The sequence below is a fragment of the Cetorhinus maximus genome, chromosome 11 (assembly GCF_964194155.1).
Source record: "Cetorhinus maximus chromosome 11, sCetMax3.hap1.1, whole genome shotgun sequence".
Taxonomy (NCBI): Eukaryota; Metazoa; Chordata; class Chondrichthyes; order Lamniformes; family Cetorhinidae; genus Cetorhinus; species Cetorhinus maximus.
In genome coordinates, this window is record NC_135889.1 from 31,836,774 (window position 1) to 31,854,341 (window position 17,568).

The 17,568-nt window shown below is 44.8% G+C and overlaps 1 pseudogene across 1 annotated transcript; it reads left to right on the top strand.

Moving 5' to 3' along the window:
- Positions 1-4,654: 4,654 nt before the first annotated feature.
- LOC144686974 (gamma-crystallin S-1 pseudogene) lies at positions 4,655-11,722 on the top strand (annotated as a pseudogene). The gene is made up of 3 exons (XR_013578024.1): positions 4,655-4,683; positions 9,071-9,359; positions 11,428-11,722. The product of XR_013578024.1 is annotated as a gamma-crystallin S-1 pseudogene (transcript).
- The last annotated feature ends 5,846 nt before the right edge of the window (positions 11,723-17,568 follow it).

The window sequence follows — 17,568 nt, forward strand, 5'->3', positions numbered from 1 at the left end:
TCAGCCTGTTTCCTCTGCTGAAGACATTCTTGACACTGCCTGTGTCACTTGCAATCTCTCTCTAGTGGCTGGGCAGCCATTGTTTCAGTATCTAGTACTTTGCATTTTTAATGCCTCTTCCTTAAACAGTTATGAGTTTTGATGGGTGCCTGGGTTATAGGAAATGTCTCTCCCTTCACACTCTCCTGAGGGCGATTTGTCTGTTTCCCATCATTATCTTGGAATGTGGCCTTGCATTTTTGAGCAGTTTGCTCTGTCTCAATCCAAATTGCAAAATTTCCAGTCAGTTGAATGTTGAAAAATCATATTTTCAAAAAAAAAATGGCGACCATATCGAGGACAATGATCACAATTCAATTAGATTTAGCATTACCATGGAAATGGACAGATATAAGGCAGGAGTAAAAGTCTTGAACTGGGGGAAGGCAAATTTTGCAGAAATGAGAAGGGACTTGGTGAGGTGGACTGGACAGCACTGCTGGAGGATAAAACAGTTGAAAACCAGTGGGAAGCACTAAAAAGCGCGATCCTAATTGTACAAAGTAGACATGGCCCCTACAAAAATAAGAGTGGTACTGCCAAATATAGACCCCCCTGGTTGTCTAGAGGAATACAGGGGAAGATCAAACAGAAAAAGAAAGCGTACGATAGGCACAAAATAGTAAGCACTGCAGAGAGCCTAGACGAATGCAGGAAGTGCAGGGACGAAGTAAAAAAAGGAAATAAGGAAATCAAAGAGGGGGCATGAAAAAAGATTAGCAAGTAAAGTTAAAGATAACCCAAAGAGTTTTACCAATACATTAATGCTAAAAGGTTAGTTAAGGAAAAAGTGGGACCTATCAGAGATGAAGATGGAAGCTTGTGTGTAGATGCAGAGGCTGTGGGAAGGGTTTTGAATGAATATTTTGTCTCCGTGTTTACAAAGGAAAGGGAGGTTGTAGATATGTAGTCCAGGAGGAACATTGCGAGACATTGGATGGGATAGTCATAAAGAGAGAGGAAGTACTTGAAGGGTTGAAATCCTTGAAAGTTGATAAGTCACCAGGGCCAGATGGATTGCTTCCGAGGCTGCTGAAGGAAGTCAGGGAGGAGGTAGCAGATGCTCTGAGGATGATTTTCCAATCTTCACTAGATACAGGGGAGGTACCGGAGGACTGGAGAAATGTAATCATAGTTCCATTGTTTAAAAAGGGATCAAAGGAAATGCCAAACAATTATAGGCCAGTTAGTCTTGCATAGGTGGTGAGCAAACTGGCAGAATCAATCCTGAGATAGGATTAACTGTCATGTGGAAAGGTATGGACTAGTCAGGGATGGTCAGTGGCAAGTGGAGTTGATGAAGATGGTGCAGTGGATGTTGTGTTCATGAATTTTAGCAAGGCATTTGACGAGGTCCCACATGGCAAGATTGGTCAGGAAACTAAAAGCCCATGGGATTCAGGGTAATGTGGCAAACTGGTTGGCTTTGTAACAGGAAACAAAGGGTAATGGTCGATGGATGCCCTTGCGAATGGAATGTTGTCTCAAGTGGTGTTCCATAGGGCTCGGTGTTGGGACCCTTGCATATTAACGATTTGGACGTGACCATGGGGGGCACGATTGGGAAATTTGCAGATGACACAAAGATTGGCCGAGTAGTGGATAGTGCAGAGGGCAGCCATAATCTCCAAAACGATATTGATGGGTTGGTGGAGTGGACGGTAAAGTGGCAGATGGATTTTAACATAGAGAAGTGTGAGGTCATACATTTAGGGAGGTCAAACAGTTACAGGGTTTACACAATAAATGGGAATATACTAAGAGGGGTAGATGTAGTGAGAGATCTTGGCATACAAGTACACAGGTCCCTGAAGGCAGCAGGTCAAGTAGACAAGGTTGTAAAGGCGGCATATGGAATGCTCTCCTCCATTGGCAGAGGTATAGAATATAAATGTAAGGATATAATGTTGGAATTGTATAAAACACTGGTGAGGCCACAACTGGAGTATTGTGTGCAGCTCTGGTCACCACATTACAGGAAGGATGTAATAGCTCTGGAGTGAGTGCAGAGGAGGTTTACAAGAATGTTGCCAGGGTTAGAAAAGTGTAGCTATGAGGAGAGATTAGATAGGTTGGGTTATTTTCCTTGGAACAAAGAAGGCTGAGAGGTGACTTGATTGAGGTGTACAAAATTATGAGGGAAATAGATGAAGTGGACAGGATAAAATTGTTTCCCTTGATGGAGAATTCTAGAACCAGGGGATATAGATTCAAGATAAGTGGCAGAAGGCGTAACGGGGACATGAGGAAGAATTTTTTTACGCAGAGGGTAGTGGGTGTCTGGAATTCGCTGCCCAAGTTGGTGGCAGAGGCAGAAACTTTACACTCTTTTAAAAAGTACCTGGATCTGCACTTAAAGTGCTGTAAGCTGCAGGGCTATGGGCCGGGTGCAGGAAGGTGGGATTACAAAAGGCAACATGGGTGTCCTCGGGCTGGCATGGACAAGATGGGCTGAATGGCCTCCTTCTGTGCTGTAACTTTTCTATGGTTCTATAGTTTTGTGACTTTATGTTCCAGTTAATTTTAATGGCAGCAAGATTGCAGAAGCTCCATAATTCTCCTTTCCAATTCAGCACACTTAGACTATTCTAAATTCAATGCGATCAAATACCATGTCAGCAAAACCACTTTTATTTTGCAGCCCATAATTAATTCTGCTGCATGTAAAGACTGATCCCTTGGTGTTAACTTTGCAGATGGACTTCACCAAATAAATGTATAATCAAAAATAATTCACTGCACCTCTAGTCAGTGAAGCACGAGTATAAGACCGCACCATTAAAAAGGGGTGAAATCCCTTTCAAATCTGTTTTCAAATATTTAGGATTGATTTTTGGGAAACCTGTCATACTTCATCCTCAACCTTAATATGAGGTGAGGGCATTTTCCTCAGGGTTCTTAACATTTCACTTTGATAACTTTTCACCAGATCCTGTCATCCACCTGAAATGTTAATGATGTTCCTTTCTCCACAGATGCTGCCAGACTGGCTGAGTGTTTTCGGTTTTTCTGTTTTTGTTTTTATTTTCAGATTTCCAGCATCTGCTGTATTTTGTTTTAGTTCTCAGCATTTGATTGTGGTATTATATACATTATAGACAGACTATTAGGTAAGATCGCCTGGTTGTAAGTAAATCGTATTGATGTTGCCTAAAACAAATAAAAGTAATCAGGTCTCCAGCACAGATACAAAATAAAATGCTAATATTTAGTTTGGGTTGTCCGCAATTCTTTTTGATCCTGATATATAACACCAATAACCTGCATTTATATCATGCTTTTAGCATGGTAACATTCCAAAGTGCTTCACAGCAATGTTATCAAACAAAATTTGACATCAAGATGCATAAGATATATTACAACAGATGACTAAAATCTTGGTCCAAGAAACAACTTTTACAGAACCTCTTAAAATGGGAGAGGAAAGTAGAGAGGAGGAATGGTTTAAGGAGGGAATTCCACAGCAGCTGAAGGCACAGCTCCCAATGGTGGAACGATTAAAATTGGATATGTGCAAGAGGCCAACATTGGAAGCTCACAGAGAGATCTCAGATAATTGTAGAGCTTCATGGCTTTACAGAGATATGTGGTGGTTGTATATTAATTGGGTGTTTAATTGCATTCACGTGATGGAGAGTAATTGAGGACCCACCTTTGCTCATATTCATACCAGCAGACTGAAATTGTGATTGTTGATTTGCAGCTGCATGATATGCAGTGTCTGTAAATAAAATAGTAAGTGTATAAAAACTAGGCTCCTATTCTGTGCTTCACCAATTGGCTCTCTGAGTTGCAACATATGGGGGGGGCAAAGACAGGATTTTACGGCCCCTCCATCTCGCGGGTCCTGCCGAACTGAATGGAGATTTAACTGGCTTGCCACGTCCGCTGGGGGGTGTCACGCCACAGCAGGGCCGTAAAATCCTGGCCATGGAATAATTTAAAAACAAAACTGCGAATTTTGAAACTGAGTTGTTGCTGGCCCAGGAGCCAATGCAGGTGATTGAACACAGGACTAATGGGTGAATGGGACTTGGTGCGAGTTAGGAATCAGGAAGCAGGGTTTTAGATGAGTTGAAGTTTACCAAGCATGGAAGGTGAGATGCTGGCCGGAAGTGCATTGGAATAGTCAAGTTGTGTGAAACACCCATGGCAATGGAAGGATTGAGAGAGGTGATGGTGAATTACAATCTAATAGTCTGCTGTTTCTACAGCCAAACACATAGGCCAGGATTTTCCATTTGTGGGGGGGCTAGCGGGAGCGGGCGCGGGTGGGCACGGACCCGATCATCGCCCACAATCAGGTCCGTTCCGCCATTTTATGCGGGCGGGCAAATTAAGGCCTGCCCAGCGTATTTCCCGACTCCCGTGGATAGCGGGAGTGTCCGGGCGGTGGCGGGCGCGCACAGACCGCCAGGACCAATGGCAACCCGGCAGTCTGTTTAAAAGAAGGCCTGGCAGCCTTTTGTAAGCTGCTCACAATGGCCAGTTCCAGGCCGCAGCAGAGGGGTTGGGATGAGTAGGCCATGCTGCAGGGTAGGGCAGGGGAGCAGGGCAGGCTGCAGGGTAGGGCAGCGGGGGGGGGGCCAATGCGCCCCTTGTTTTTATGATGACCATGTTGGCATTGGGCATTCAACCCAGCAGGTAACCTTACCCTCTGAGCCCCTCCTTGTCATGACTGCATTGAATCATTGAGGGCATTTTTCCTTTGCTGGGTGGGCAAGCGGATAGTGCCCATGCTGAGGTCAGCCTGAGTGGGTCATGAGGAGATAAGATTTCCCCTGCACCATGTGTTGATCTTAGTCCCATATGACTGGTTTGGGGGCAACCTGGAGGAGCTGCACCTAGGTGCATACTCAGAACTCCGGGACATGTCCTAGTCAGGGTGATGAGAATGGTGGAAGGGAAGCCTCTAGGTGTCGTGACAACGAACCATCTCCTGCCCTCGTCGCTGCACGTGCTTGCGCCTCCTTGCTATAGGAGGAAATACCGTGTGGTTCTTAATGTGCTGTAGGGGGTGGTGGGAGCAGGCCTAGCATCTTTATCTGAGTGATCAGCAGCAGCGGGGAGAAGAGGCACTGGAGGCTTGGTATGTCCCACTCTGGTTGGGGTATGGCATGCGCGAGCAGAGTCCATGTGCAATTTGCCCTAATCAATGCTCTTCTCTCTTTTTCAGGAGAAGAATGCCCATAACACAGCCGAGTATGTGAGGACTGGAGGCAGCCAGGGATAGCTCTCCATATTAAGCCGCTTCGAGCAGGAGGCCCTTGAGCTGGAGAGGCGCCATGCACTCAGGTTTACTGGTGTCGGTGAAGCTGGGGTGGCATGGCCAGGTGTTTAAGGACAACAGTGCAGTCTGCATTGTCCTCCCAACAGCCATAGCACTGATGATTGTTAAATGAGTTATTGTTACAACATTGCCGGGCCATTGGTTATGGAAGGTTGAGCGCATAATGAGCCAGGGAGACAGGGATGATCTTTGTCATTGCCTGCACGCTAACTGATCCACTGTCCTTGTTCCTCCTTTCAGCATCGTCAGAGCATGGCCGTGAGGGGGAGCAGCAGAGGCCCCCTCTCACACCTGATGGGCCTGACATCTCACCAGCATCACACCATTTCTGTGAGGCAGTTACCAGCACAGATACTAGCACCTCGGTAGGAATTAGAACATCGGCTAGTGTCCCGGGGCACAGTGGTGAGGGCACTTCACACTCGCTGGAGGAGCTGGCAGAGACAGAGGGTGCCCATGGCGCCAGCAGTCAGAGGATTGCAGGGGACCAGGCACATGCTCAGTCGGGGCGTGATGATGTGCCTCTGGAGTCGTCCATGACACAGCAGCTACAGGAAATGCAGCCGGGTGTGCGGGAGCATCTGGGGGAGATACATGAGGCTATGCTTGGCTTGGTCTGCATGATGGAGGAGTCTACGCGGACTATCGCTGAAGCAATGAGCATCATGTCCGAGCGCCATGTGTCCTCCATGGAGAGAGTGGCGACCCTCGTGGAGAGGCTCCTCCAGGAGACCCGCCAGGGCTTCCTGGGGATGTGCTGTGACCAGCAAACCCTCACATTGGCAATGCCCTCAGCTGGACACTGCCAGTGTGGGAGATGATCTGGGCATCAAGCTTCCCAGCTTTTTGCCCATCCATCCACGATGAGCAGGGAGATGTGAAGCAACCTCACATCGGCGCAGCAGCTGTCTGTCGTCTTTGCGGGCTCCTCTCAGGGTGCTCCGGATGAGGGCACCAGCTCCTCTGCCCCTCTCCCAGTGACCGTTGCATCTGGCGAAGCTGCAATGACTGAGGAGATGCCAGCTGCAGAACAGGCACCTCCATCCCAGGCGGGGCCAGCACAGGCTCCACGGGCCAGAGGACAACCGCCAAGGTCATCGAGGCCAACAGGACAGCAGAGTCAGCAGGCTGTCACAGATGCCACTCTGAACGATGGGGCAACAGCAAGATGTAGCACCTGGAAACAAAATCAGAAGGCACATTAGGCACACCATAGATTTATCACTAGTGCTTTTGTGTTGGCCCAAGATTAGGTCCTTATGATTTCCTTTTGATTGTTTACACTATTGTTTAATATATGTGATAACTTCTGACTCACACATTAAATGCCAGATGTGTCACTATGGCTGAGGGTGCCTCGTTTCTTCTGCATGTGCATGTTTCAGAAAAGAGTCATGAATATTTTTTTTGGACATTCACCTTTATGTACAAGGCCCTTAGTTAGTGCTGATGACCTGGCAGATTTTGCACTTAGGTGTCGAGTATCGAGGCGGCAGCCCAAGCTTGTCCTGGTGATCCATCTGTGTTGTGTTAGCTGAAGGTTCATTGGATTAAAGCCTCCCGGGTGTCCCTGCCTCCTTGGTATAGTCCCGGGTCAGCATCTACCCCCTCATCATTTCCTTGTGCGTGCACGTCCTCAGAATCATTACTGGACTCATCGTGTGCAGACGCAGACACTGCGTCAACGTCTTCAGCGTCCACTGTGTCCCCCCCTTTCCAGCGCATATTGTGGAGAGTGCAGCATGCAACCTCTATCACCGAGACACGATCTGGTGGGTACTGGAGTGTGCCCCCTGAGCGGTCCAGGCATCGGAAGCACATCTTGAGAAGACAATGGTTCTCTCCACCACAGCACTTGTGGAGGCGTGGCTCCTATTGTAGCGCTGCTCAGATTCTGTTCTTGGATGGCAGAGGGGCGTCATGAGCCACCTTTTGAGGGGATAGACCTTGTCACCCAGCAGCCATCCATCCAGCTGGGCTGGAGCACTGAAGAGACCCGGCACCTGGGAATGTCTGAGGATGTAGGTGTCGTGGAAGCTGCCTGGATACCTTGCACAGACTTGTAGAATCAGCATCCTGTGGTCACACACTATCTGCATGTTCATGGAGTGGAAGCCCTTCCTGTTGACGAAGGCACCGGGTTCACCTGCTGGCGCCTTGATGGCCACACGTGTGCAGTCTATTGCACCCTGGACGCGGGGGAAGACAGCAATGGCTGCGAAGCCTCTGGCTCGCTCTGCCTGGCTGGCCTTGTCCCAGCAGAAGTGAATGAAGGTCAATACCCGTCTGAACAGAGCATCTGTGACCTGCTTGACATAAGTGTGGACAGCTGATTGGGAGATGCCGCAAAGATCACCCACCGAGCCCTGGAAGTGGCCAGAGGCATAGAAGTTGAGGGCAGCTGTGACCTTCAGTGCCACTGGCATGGGGTGTCCACACACATCATTAGTGGAGATCTCAGGCCCAATCATCTCACAGATATAGTTCACTGTCTCCCTTGACAGTCGGAGCCTCCTTCGGCACAGCATCTCAGACATATTGAGGTAACTGCTTCTCCGCCTATATACCCTGGCAGCAGAATAGTGGTGTCTTCTGCAGCTCCTCCCACCTTGGACTTCCTCTTGGCCCTGTGCCTCTTGTGCCCGCGCCTGTACTCCCAAAGGTGGCTCCCCTGGAGGCTGAATGTGCACTCCTGGACGCCTCCTCCTTCTAGCCCTCCCTTCCACTTCAGAGGAGCTGCCTACAGTGGGCATATCAGCTCCCATACCCAGACTAAGGGAAGGCTTCCTGAAACCTGCAGGCCCGGAAAAGATTCCTAACTGCAGGATGCTGACCTGAAGGTTAAGAGTCCAGAAAAAGCTGCTGGAATTTGTTATAAATGACTGCAGATCACACAGGCAAGTTTAAAAAACTTTCTCCAATAAATACTTCATAGACCAGATTGACGACCCCACTGAGCCCTCTTATCCAGCCCATGGATGAGGTTAACAGAAAAGTCTCTTACCCGCCTGCCCAATGCCCCCGTGCGCCGACCCGATGATCGCACGGGCGCCGATAAATCAGCGTCGATTGAAGACTTAAGGGCCTTATGTGGCCCGTTAATTAATGGTGTGCACGTGTCAGACTTCATCACATGCCCGCCCGGTGAAATATTGTGATGGCGCGTGGTGACGTCGGGAAGCTCGTCCGACATCACCGCGCGACATTTTACAGGTGGACGTGCGGGACCCACCCCCGCACAGCAAACGAAAATTTCTGCCCATAAAATAGTTGTATAAACTTATGTTTAGTCAATGTCACAAGTATTCACCTCTTTTATACTTCTATGTAAAATATCTCATAAACAAAAGAAAAATGTGAGGCTTTTATCAACTCAGCACAGTTCACAGTTCAATGTTTTGTGTGTATTTTACTTTGAGAGTGGCTATGGCCTCTCATTCTTTGTTTCTTTATTCCTACTAGACAATCAAAATGACATGAAAGCAAAACAAAAAGAGCCAATAGCAATCTACCGCTCTGAATAAAGGTGTTTCACTACAGTATCTGTGAAAGATTTTAATTTTTTTTTTGCTGATGTGCTCTTGAGATTGTCTGAAATAACAAAGGTAGTCTCTGCAATGGTCTCACAAACATATAAATACTGAGCTTCCAGAGCAATAATATGTTCAGTCTCTTGCTTTTCCAACTGTGAGCTCAAAATGGGAAAGGTAAGCGCTCACATTTTTCACATGTTATTAATAGTTCATTGGGAAATACAAATATTTCATTACATTTTCTTTCCCCACAGATCATTTTTTACGAGGACAGGAACTTCCAGGGTCGGCACTATGAGTGCAGTAGTGACTGTGCTGACCTTTCCCCTTACTTCAGCCGCTGTAACTCCATCCGTGTTGACAGTGACTGGTGGGTGGCGTATGAGAAACCCAATTACATGGGATACCAGTATGTTCTGAGCAGGGGAGAATATCCTGACTACCAGCGCTGGATGGGATTCAATGACAGCATCAGGTCATGTCGCTCCTACCCACATGTGAGTAATAAATTCTTTGTCTTATAGGCATTAATGAACTCATCAATCGATTTATATTTGAAATGGACTGTTTACCTATTTATTTAATAAATCAAAATGTCCAATAATTGTTCATTCCCTCTTCATTTAATGGATTTCCTGAATCAATAATCCAAATTTTAAATTGAAATCTAAATTGTAAGCTGCAATTATCGGCCCACACTCATTCAGCGAAAATCTCTGCACTGTCATGATTGATCACTGTAACTTTGATGGAAAATTGATGGAAACGCTGATGGGGGCGGGAGGGGGTGGTGTGGTTGGTGGATGGATTTTTGCCAATCTTCCACAGGAGGTTCGGTGATCAATCAGGACAATTTCTGAACAAACTCCCAGTGACATATCACTTAGGACAGGAAAGAATAACAACTGCCTAAACATCCTATAAAGCAAATACTAAGAAGGTGAGAGAAAACTGGCTGAAATTAGTTCAGCTACAAACATATTTATAGATACAGTTGACACCGCTTGTTGAGTACGCCATCAGGAAACATTGCATAGAAGAAGTCCCCCAACTTTCTTTCATTTCTCTCTTAGTTGATGTATCTAAGAGTAGTCATATGAACCCTCTTGGAGAAACTGCAATACAAATAACAGCTGAAAATACAAATTGCTTCAAAGCAGCCCACTTGATTGGCACCCCTCCCACAAACATTCACTCCCTCCACCACTGGCGAACAGTGGCAGCAGTGTTTACCACCTACAAGATGCACTGCAGAAACTCACCAAGGCTCCTTAGGCAGCACCTTCCAAACCTATGACTGCTACCAACTAGAAGGACAAGAGCACCAGATACATGGGAACACCACCAACTGGAAGTTCCCCTCCAAGTCACTCACCATCCTGACTTGGAAATATATTGCCGTTACTTCACTGTTGCTGGGTCAAATCCTAGATCACCCCTCCTAACAGCACCGTGGGTGTACCTACACCACATGGACTGGAGCAGTTCAAGAAGGCAGCTCATCACCATCTTCTCAAGGGCAATTAGGGGTGGGCAATAAATGCTGGCCTAGCCAGCGATTCCCACATTCTGTAAATGAATATAAAAACAAAATTGAGAGTTGAGTTTAAATTGGAATTGTGGTTACAAAACCAAACTATGAGAAGTAACCATCTTCCCATCTTCCATGTCCAGTGGGACAAGAGATAACCCATGTATTCAACTGTGGTTGCATCCAACAAAAGACACATTAGATTGTTATTTTATAATGAAGATACCCTTCATGTGGTTGTATCATTAGCTGGGAGACTGTTTATGTGTGATGGGGTTTTGACACTTTATGATAGCGGAACAGATAAGTTGATAGAGAGAAACCATTTTTGTCGGTTGTGGGGTTTAGGAAGCATAGTGTAAAAATTGGAGCTGAATCTTTTAGGAGTGAACTTAGGAAACACTTCTAAAAGCAAAGAGTGATAGATGTTTGGATCCTATTCTGAAAATGACAGTTAGTGCTAAATCAATTGTTAGTATTGCTAATCAAAGGTATTAGATGGTATGGACTGAAGGCAAGTATATGGAGTTAGGTCACAGAACAGCCATGAGCTCAAATAATGGTGGAACAGGCTCAAGGAGCTAAATTACCCACTCTTCTGCATATGATCCTTTGTTCCCATCAAATGCAAGTACTTAACTGAATCACAAATCAGTATTCAAACCCTGAATCCTTTTGTTTCCATTCTCCAGGGCAGTCTGGAGTGGGACTTCAATCTAAAACATTCCAGCTTGTAGCATTTAGTAGCAATAACTTTGATTGAATATCTGATCATATTGATACAATGGTATAATAGTGATTGCTGAATATCTGATACCAAAACAAAAAATACTGGACATATACAACAGGTCAGAGAACATCTGGAAACAGAAAAGGTAGATTAATGTTTTGGGTGGAGAGTTTTCATCAAAGCTGCCAATGTGTTCCCTGATAGTATTACAAGCATAACAGAACCCCTTTACAGTAATTTTCTTGAGTGTTGTGTAGGTATATTTATATCTTCATCCCAAATGTTTCATTTCTTCTTATTACAGTACCGAGGTGGAAACTACAGAATGAGGATTTACGAGAGACCTGACTTTGGAGGACAGATGATGGAATTCATGGATGACTGTCCATCTGTCTATGATCATTTCCGTTACCGTGACATTCACTCCTGCCATGTGATGGACGGTTACTGGATCTTCTATGAACATCCCAACTACAAAGGCCGACAGTACTTCCTGAGACCCGGTGAATACAAGAGATACGGTGACTGGGGCAGCTACAACTCAACTATCGGATCTTTCAGAAGAATGAGGGATTTCTGATTCCTTGCTGAAAACTAAATTTTGCCCAAGTCATAACATTCTTAAACATAATAAATGTGCTATCATCAGAACTGATTTCCTTTTTGTTTGGATTGTGTTTCTATGCCTCTGCTACTACACACATTTTATGATCTTGAGAAGATAATAATTATAGAGAAATAAATTTTAACCATAGCATTGAAAATAAGAAAATACATAGCAACAGATATTCACTTCATTTATTCATTCAGACCACTATGCTGATGGATGGACCCGGCCATGTTTTATGAAAAAATATGCTGAGTATTTCCAGCATCTTTTGTTTTTATTTCAGAATTTCTGGGGCACTTTGTCAAGCCATCATCAATACCCTAGCAATATTTATTCCAGAAATTATCTGAGGTCTTCATCTAAAAGGATTAAGTGTTGTGCTATTCCACCTCATTGGACACATTGCGACAGCCACTGGGAGAAAGGGAGTGCTTGTTTATGGGCATCTTGCTAGGTTCCTCCTGACTGGTCTAGGATTGAGAGGAGGATGTGAGACACAGTAGCTCTAACAGCTACAGGAGAGAGTGCAAGGAGGGTGAGGGTGACGATGTCAATGGTACAGGACATCCTCCCTCCTCTAGATCATCCTGACCAGGGCCTCTGAGGATCTGTGCACTCTCTCCCTGGGTTCTTCAGCTATCCTACAATGTGCAGCTATCCACAGCACTTTCTACATCTCTAATGGAGTTGAGTGCAGGGAGCCCACATATACATCTCATTGAAAATTCATCAGCACTTGAGTGGTAAATCTGCAGTTGTCCTGCGTGGCATCTCCAGGTCACTTGAATTATGGTAATCAGCAATTAGAACCAAAATGGTGTGTTGAATCCAGACCTTCAGGTTATTATGACTTAGTAGTACAGTATCAATTTAGTACCAGCTTTCACACTTTGCCAAAATATCTCTCTTCATCAACTTTCTGGTTATGGCCTGATTCAGTGATGGCAAATGTGTAAGTTCTGTTTGATTCGCACCATTACAAAGCAGCCACTTGATTGGCACACCATCCAACACCTTAAACATTCACTCCCTCCACCATTGGCAGTGGCAGCAGTATGTACTATTTACAAGATGCACTGCAGGAACTCCCCAGGCCTCATTCAATGGCACCTTCCAAATCTGTGACTACTACCACCTAGAGGGACAAGGGCAGCAGACACATGAGGATAGCACCCTCTGTAAATCACATATCATCCTGACTTGGAACTATTTCGATGATCATTCACTGTTGCTGTGTCAAAAAAACTGGAACTCCCTCCCTAACTGCACTGTGGATGTACCTACAGCAGATGGACTGCAGTGCTTTGAAAAGGTGGCTCACCACCAACTTCTCAAAAGCAATTAGAGATGGACAATAAATGCTGGCCTTGCCAACAGAACTCACCATCCCATAAAAGAATTAAAAAACCCTAAACAAAAATTTTCCCTGTGAGATATAACACCTGAGCGCTGTCCACCAGTAGTGCAATCCCTAACCTGAACATTACTTCACATAATAACAAGCAAGCTGCAGTTAAAGCTGTGTAGATGTGTTGTGTACTAGAATAGACTCTATCCATTAAGTAAACTTATCCAAGATGATTGACAGTGGATACAACTACCTGGAGTTTGTGGTTGTAGTCTAGTAAAATTAATTTCAATGAAGTCCAAGGACAGTCTGGCAGACGTACCAAACATTAAAAAAGCTGCTAAGTTGTGCTGTATGTAAAATAAACATTGACTAACAGTGAATAGTATCAGATTTAGAGGACCACCAGGTTGATCCAATAATTTTAGAGAAAGTAGTTTCCAATGACACTTGACCATCCACAGGTAATGAGTGAAACATTTAGAAGAAGTTCTCTGCTTAACTGGATGGCACATAAATAAATGCGAAGTAGCATCAAGTTTCTTCATGCATGAGGACCGAGTGTTATTTATGGATTAGGAGACTCATACAGTGGGGATGTGCCTTGTGTTGTGGAAGAGCTTTTCCTTCGACTTGCCACTTGAGGGACTGGCAGTAGGACTCACATGTATACTGTATACGTGCCACATACACCTTGTGCAAAGGAGGAGAATTTCATGGCTTCACGTGGTGTGCTGCCACCTTTACCATATTGATCAGCTAAAGAGTATCCGTGTGCTTGTGGGTATCCTCCTTTGCTATGAGCCTTGATTTCCCTGAGGTAGATAGGTACCCTCCTATTTTTAACACCATTCAAAATTGGGAGAGCATTGCTGCAAGTACCAGTGGTTTCTGATCCGTGGTGCAAAAGCTTTGCCAGTTGGTGAAGCGGCAACCATAGCACTATGTTGATGATTGAGGCACTGCTTAACCGGGAGCCAAAGTAGATCATGAACACAGTGCTGTTGGGTTATGGGACTTAGTACGAGTTACAACAGAGGCAGCAGAGTTTCGGATGATATTTTGTTTTGGCACATGACAAGCCAGCCATGAGAGCATTGCAATAGTTGAGCCTAGAGGTAACAAAAGCATGGATGAGGCTTTCAACAGCAGAGGAGCTAAGGCAGGGCAGAGTCAGTCAATGTTACAAAGCTGGAAATAGGCAGGTTTAGTGATCATGTGGATCTGGTCAGAAACTTATTTTGAGCTCAAATATGATACCCAAACTGCAAACAGCCTCATATAGTTGCTAGGCAGAAGGGATGGAGATGGTGGTGAGGAAATGGAAATTGGGCAGGTTACAAAGATGATAGTCTTGGTCTTCCCAGATTTTTGTCAGATGAACTTTCTATTTCCATTTCCATTTCTTTTTTAAAAAGTTATTGGGAGTGTAACAGTATTCTGGGTTGGAGAATTCAATGTCCCATCACCAAGAGCAGCACGGTAGCACCACTACTGTATGATCTGGCTGAGTGCTGAAGGCCATATCTGTCAGACTTGATTTGTGGCAGATGGTGAGTGAACCAGCACAAGATAAAAACCTACTTGTCCTCGCCTCATCGATCTCCCTGCAAGGATGCATCTGTCTATATCTCACCTTTACACTGAAGACTTGGTACACTGTGTTGTGTGGCATTGTCCCAATCCTAAATAAACCCAGAACAGTCCTTGCTGCTCAAAACTGGGCATCCACGAGGTGCGCTGGGCTAATAGCAGCAGGAGAATTGCAATCAACCACAGTCTGTAAACTCATGGCCCAGCATATTCCTCATTCTACCATTACCATCAAGCCAGGGAAAAAGCCTGGCTAGACAGCATGCCAGGAGCAGCAACAGGCATGCCAATCTGCTCAAACCACAACATAAGACTGCATGCATGCCAAAGAACAGCCTATAGCAGAATGTCTTGGGCACTGCAGGAATTTATCAAGGCTCCTTAGACAGCACCTTCCCAACCCTCAACCATGACCACCTAAAAGGACAAGGGCAGCGGATTCTCACCCTTCAAAGAAACAAAGTTCACAAAGCTGGATGAGAAAGGCAAAAGATACTAAACCTTTGGAAAATGGAAAATGCTGTCAAAGGAGCCCTGGCGAACTGTTGCAGTGCAGCTTGTAGGTGGCACATATTGCTGATACCTTGTGCTGATGGTGGAGGACTCCTTCAAGTCTGTCCAGCTTCTGGAAGCAGGGAACAACACCACTTGGAAGATCCCCTCAAGGTCACTCACCTTCCTGACTTGGAAATATATCTCCATTCCTTCATTGCTGCTGGGTCAAAATCCTGGAACTCGCTCCCTAACAGCACTGTGGATGTACCAACACCACCGCAGCAGTTCATGGAGACAGCTCACCACCACCTTCTCAAGGGCAATTAGGGATGGGCAATAAATGCTAGCCTAGCCAGCGATGCCCACATCCCATAAATTAATTAAAAAAAAGCAAATTGCTGGAAGGCATCATCAACAATGCTATCAAGCGACACTTACACAGCAATAGTATGCTCACTGATGCTCAGTTTGGATTCCCCCAGGGCCAATAAGCCCCTGACTTCATTACAGCCTTGGTCCAAACATATCAGATCTGAATTCCAGAGGTGAGGTGAGAGTGAGGGCCCTGGACATCAAAGCAGCATTTGACCATGTGTGGTGCCAAGGAGCCCTCGCAAATTTGGAGAAAATAGGAATCAGAGAGAAAATTATCCACTGACTTGACTCATACACAGTGCAATGAAGGTGATTGTGGTTGTTACAAATCGATCATCTCAGTCCCAGGATATCAACAGCAGACGTTCCTCAGGGTAGTGTCCTAGGCCCAACCATTTTCAACACTTTACAATGACCTTCCTTCCAACAGAAGTGAGAATGTTCAGTGATGATTGCAAAGTAATCAATACCATTTGCATTCCTCAGATACTGAAGCAGTCTGTGCTCACATGCAGCAAGACCCAAACAACATTCAGACTTGTGCTGATAAGTGACAAGTAACATTTGTGCTGCACAAGTGCCAGGCAATGACCATCTCCAACAAAAGAGTACCTAGGTAGTGCCCTTTGACATTCAATGACATCACCATCTCTGAATGCATCACCATTCACCAAAACTTTAACTGGGCCAGCCATTTAAATACTTTGGTTACAAAGCATGTCAGAGGTTGGGAATTATTTACAGTGAGAAACTCAGCCCCTGACTCCTCTAAGTCTGTCCAGCTTCTACAAGGAACAAATCTGGAGACTGATGGAATATTCTCCATTTGCCTAGATGAGTGCAGCTCCAACAAGACTTCAGAAGCTTGATATAATCCAGAACAATGCAGCCCGCTTGATTGGAAGCCCAACTACCACCTTAAATATTATTCCCTCCAGCATTCGCACAAGGTATCAGCAATTTGTACCATCTACAAGTTGCACTGCAACACTTTGCCAGGGCTCCTTTGACAGTATTTTCCATTTTCCAAATGTTTAGAATCTTTTGCGTTTCTCATCCAGCTTTGTGAACTTTGTTTCTTTTCAAGGGTGAGATTATTTACTATGTTGGCCCTGGAAGAAAGGTGTCTCCTTAATCCAGTAGTAAAATTCAATTCACATCAATTCAATTTCACTTTCTTGTCCATATGGAAATTCATTTCGGGTACATTGCTCGTTTGTTAAAAAATTACATACAAATGAATAATAACAATAAAAAGGAAGAAAATTGCCATGTCACAGTGGTCTAACTTTAATAAAGTATATATAAAAAACTATTCCCATGCATTAAAATAATCAGTCAATGAATTCTCCATGAATGCATGTCCTTATCCATACATCAAACTTCTGTTAAAAGTTTTCATAGAGAAGGCCACAAATGAGTTCAGGAATGATTTGTCCTGCATCTGAGAGATTGTAACCTGTTCCTGGAACACATTGAAACAAGGGGTGATTCTCATTGTTCATGACTCTGTTTACTTTTGTCAAAATTTGTCAAGAGCAGATTTCATCAAGAAGATCTGCTCTTCAAATACCCTTCCTGCCTGAGTGAATAATTTCTGTGCCCTTAAAGAGTCTACTTTCTTAAGACAACAGTACCACAAGCGACATCTAAAAAGGATGGCACTCTCAACTACAGCTGTATAGAAGAGTTTCATGGTTGTGGGGTCTAATTGAAAGGGTTTTAATTTTCTGAGGTAGAACCATGCATGCTTCTTGGCCATCACATCTGTACACTGTTCCCCCCAATTCAACTTATCATCTACTTCGATACCTAGATACTTGTAATTAGTAACTATTTCACTGCCCACACCATGAAGCTTCATGGGAACAATACCGTTCATTGGTTTTTCCTAAATCCTGTAAGTAGTTCTTTCATCTTGTTTTTGTTCATTTTAAGGGAATTGTTATCACACCATCTTATGAATTCTCCATCGAGTTCCTATAGTTTACTTCATTATTCCCTATGAGACCCACAAGAACTGT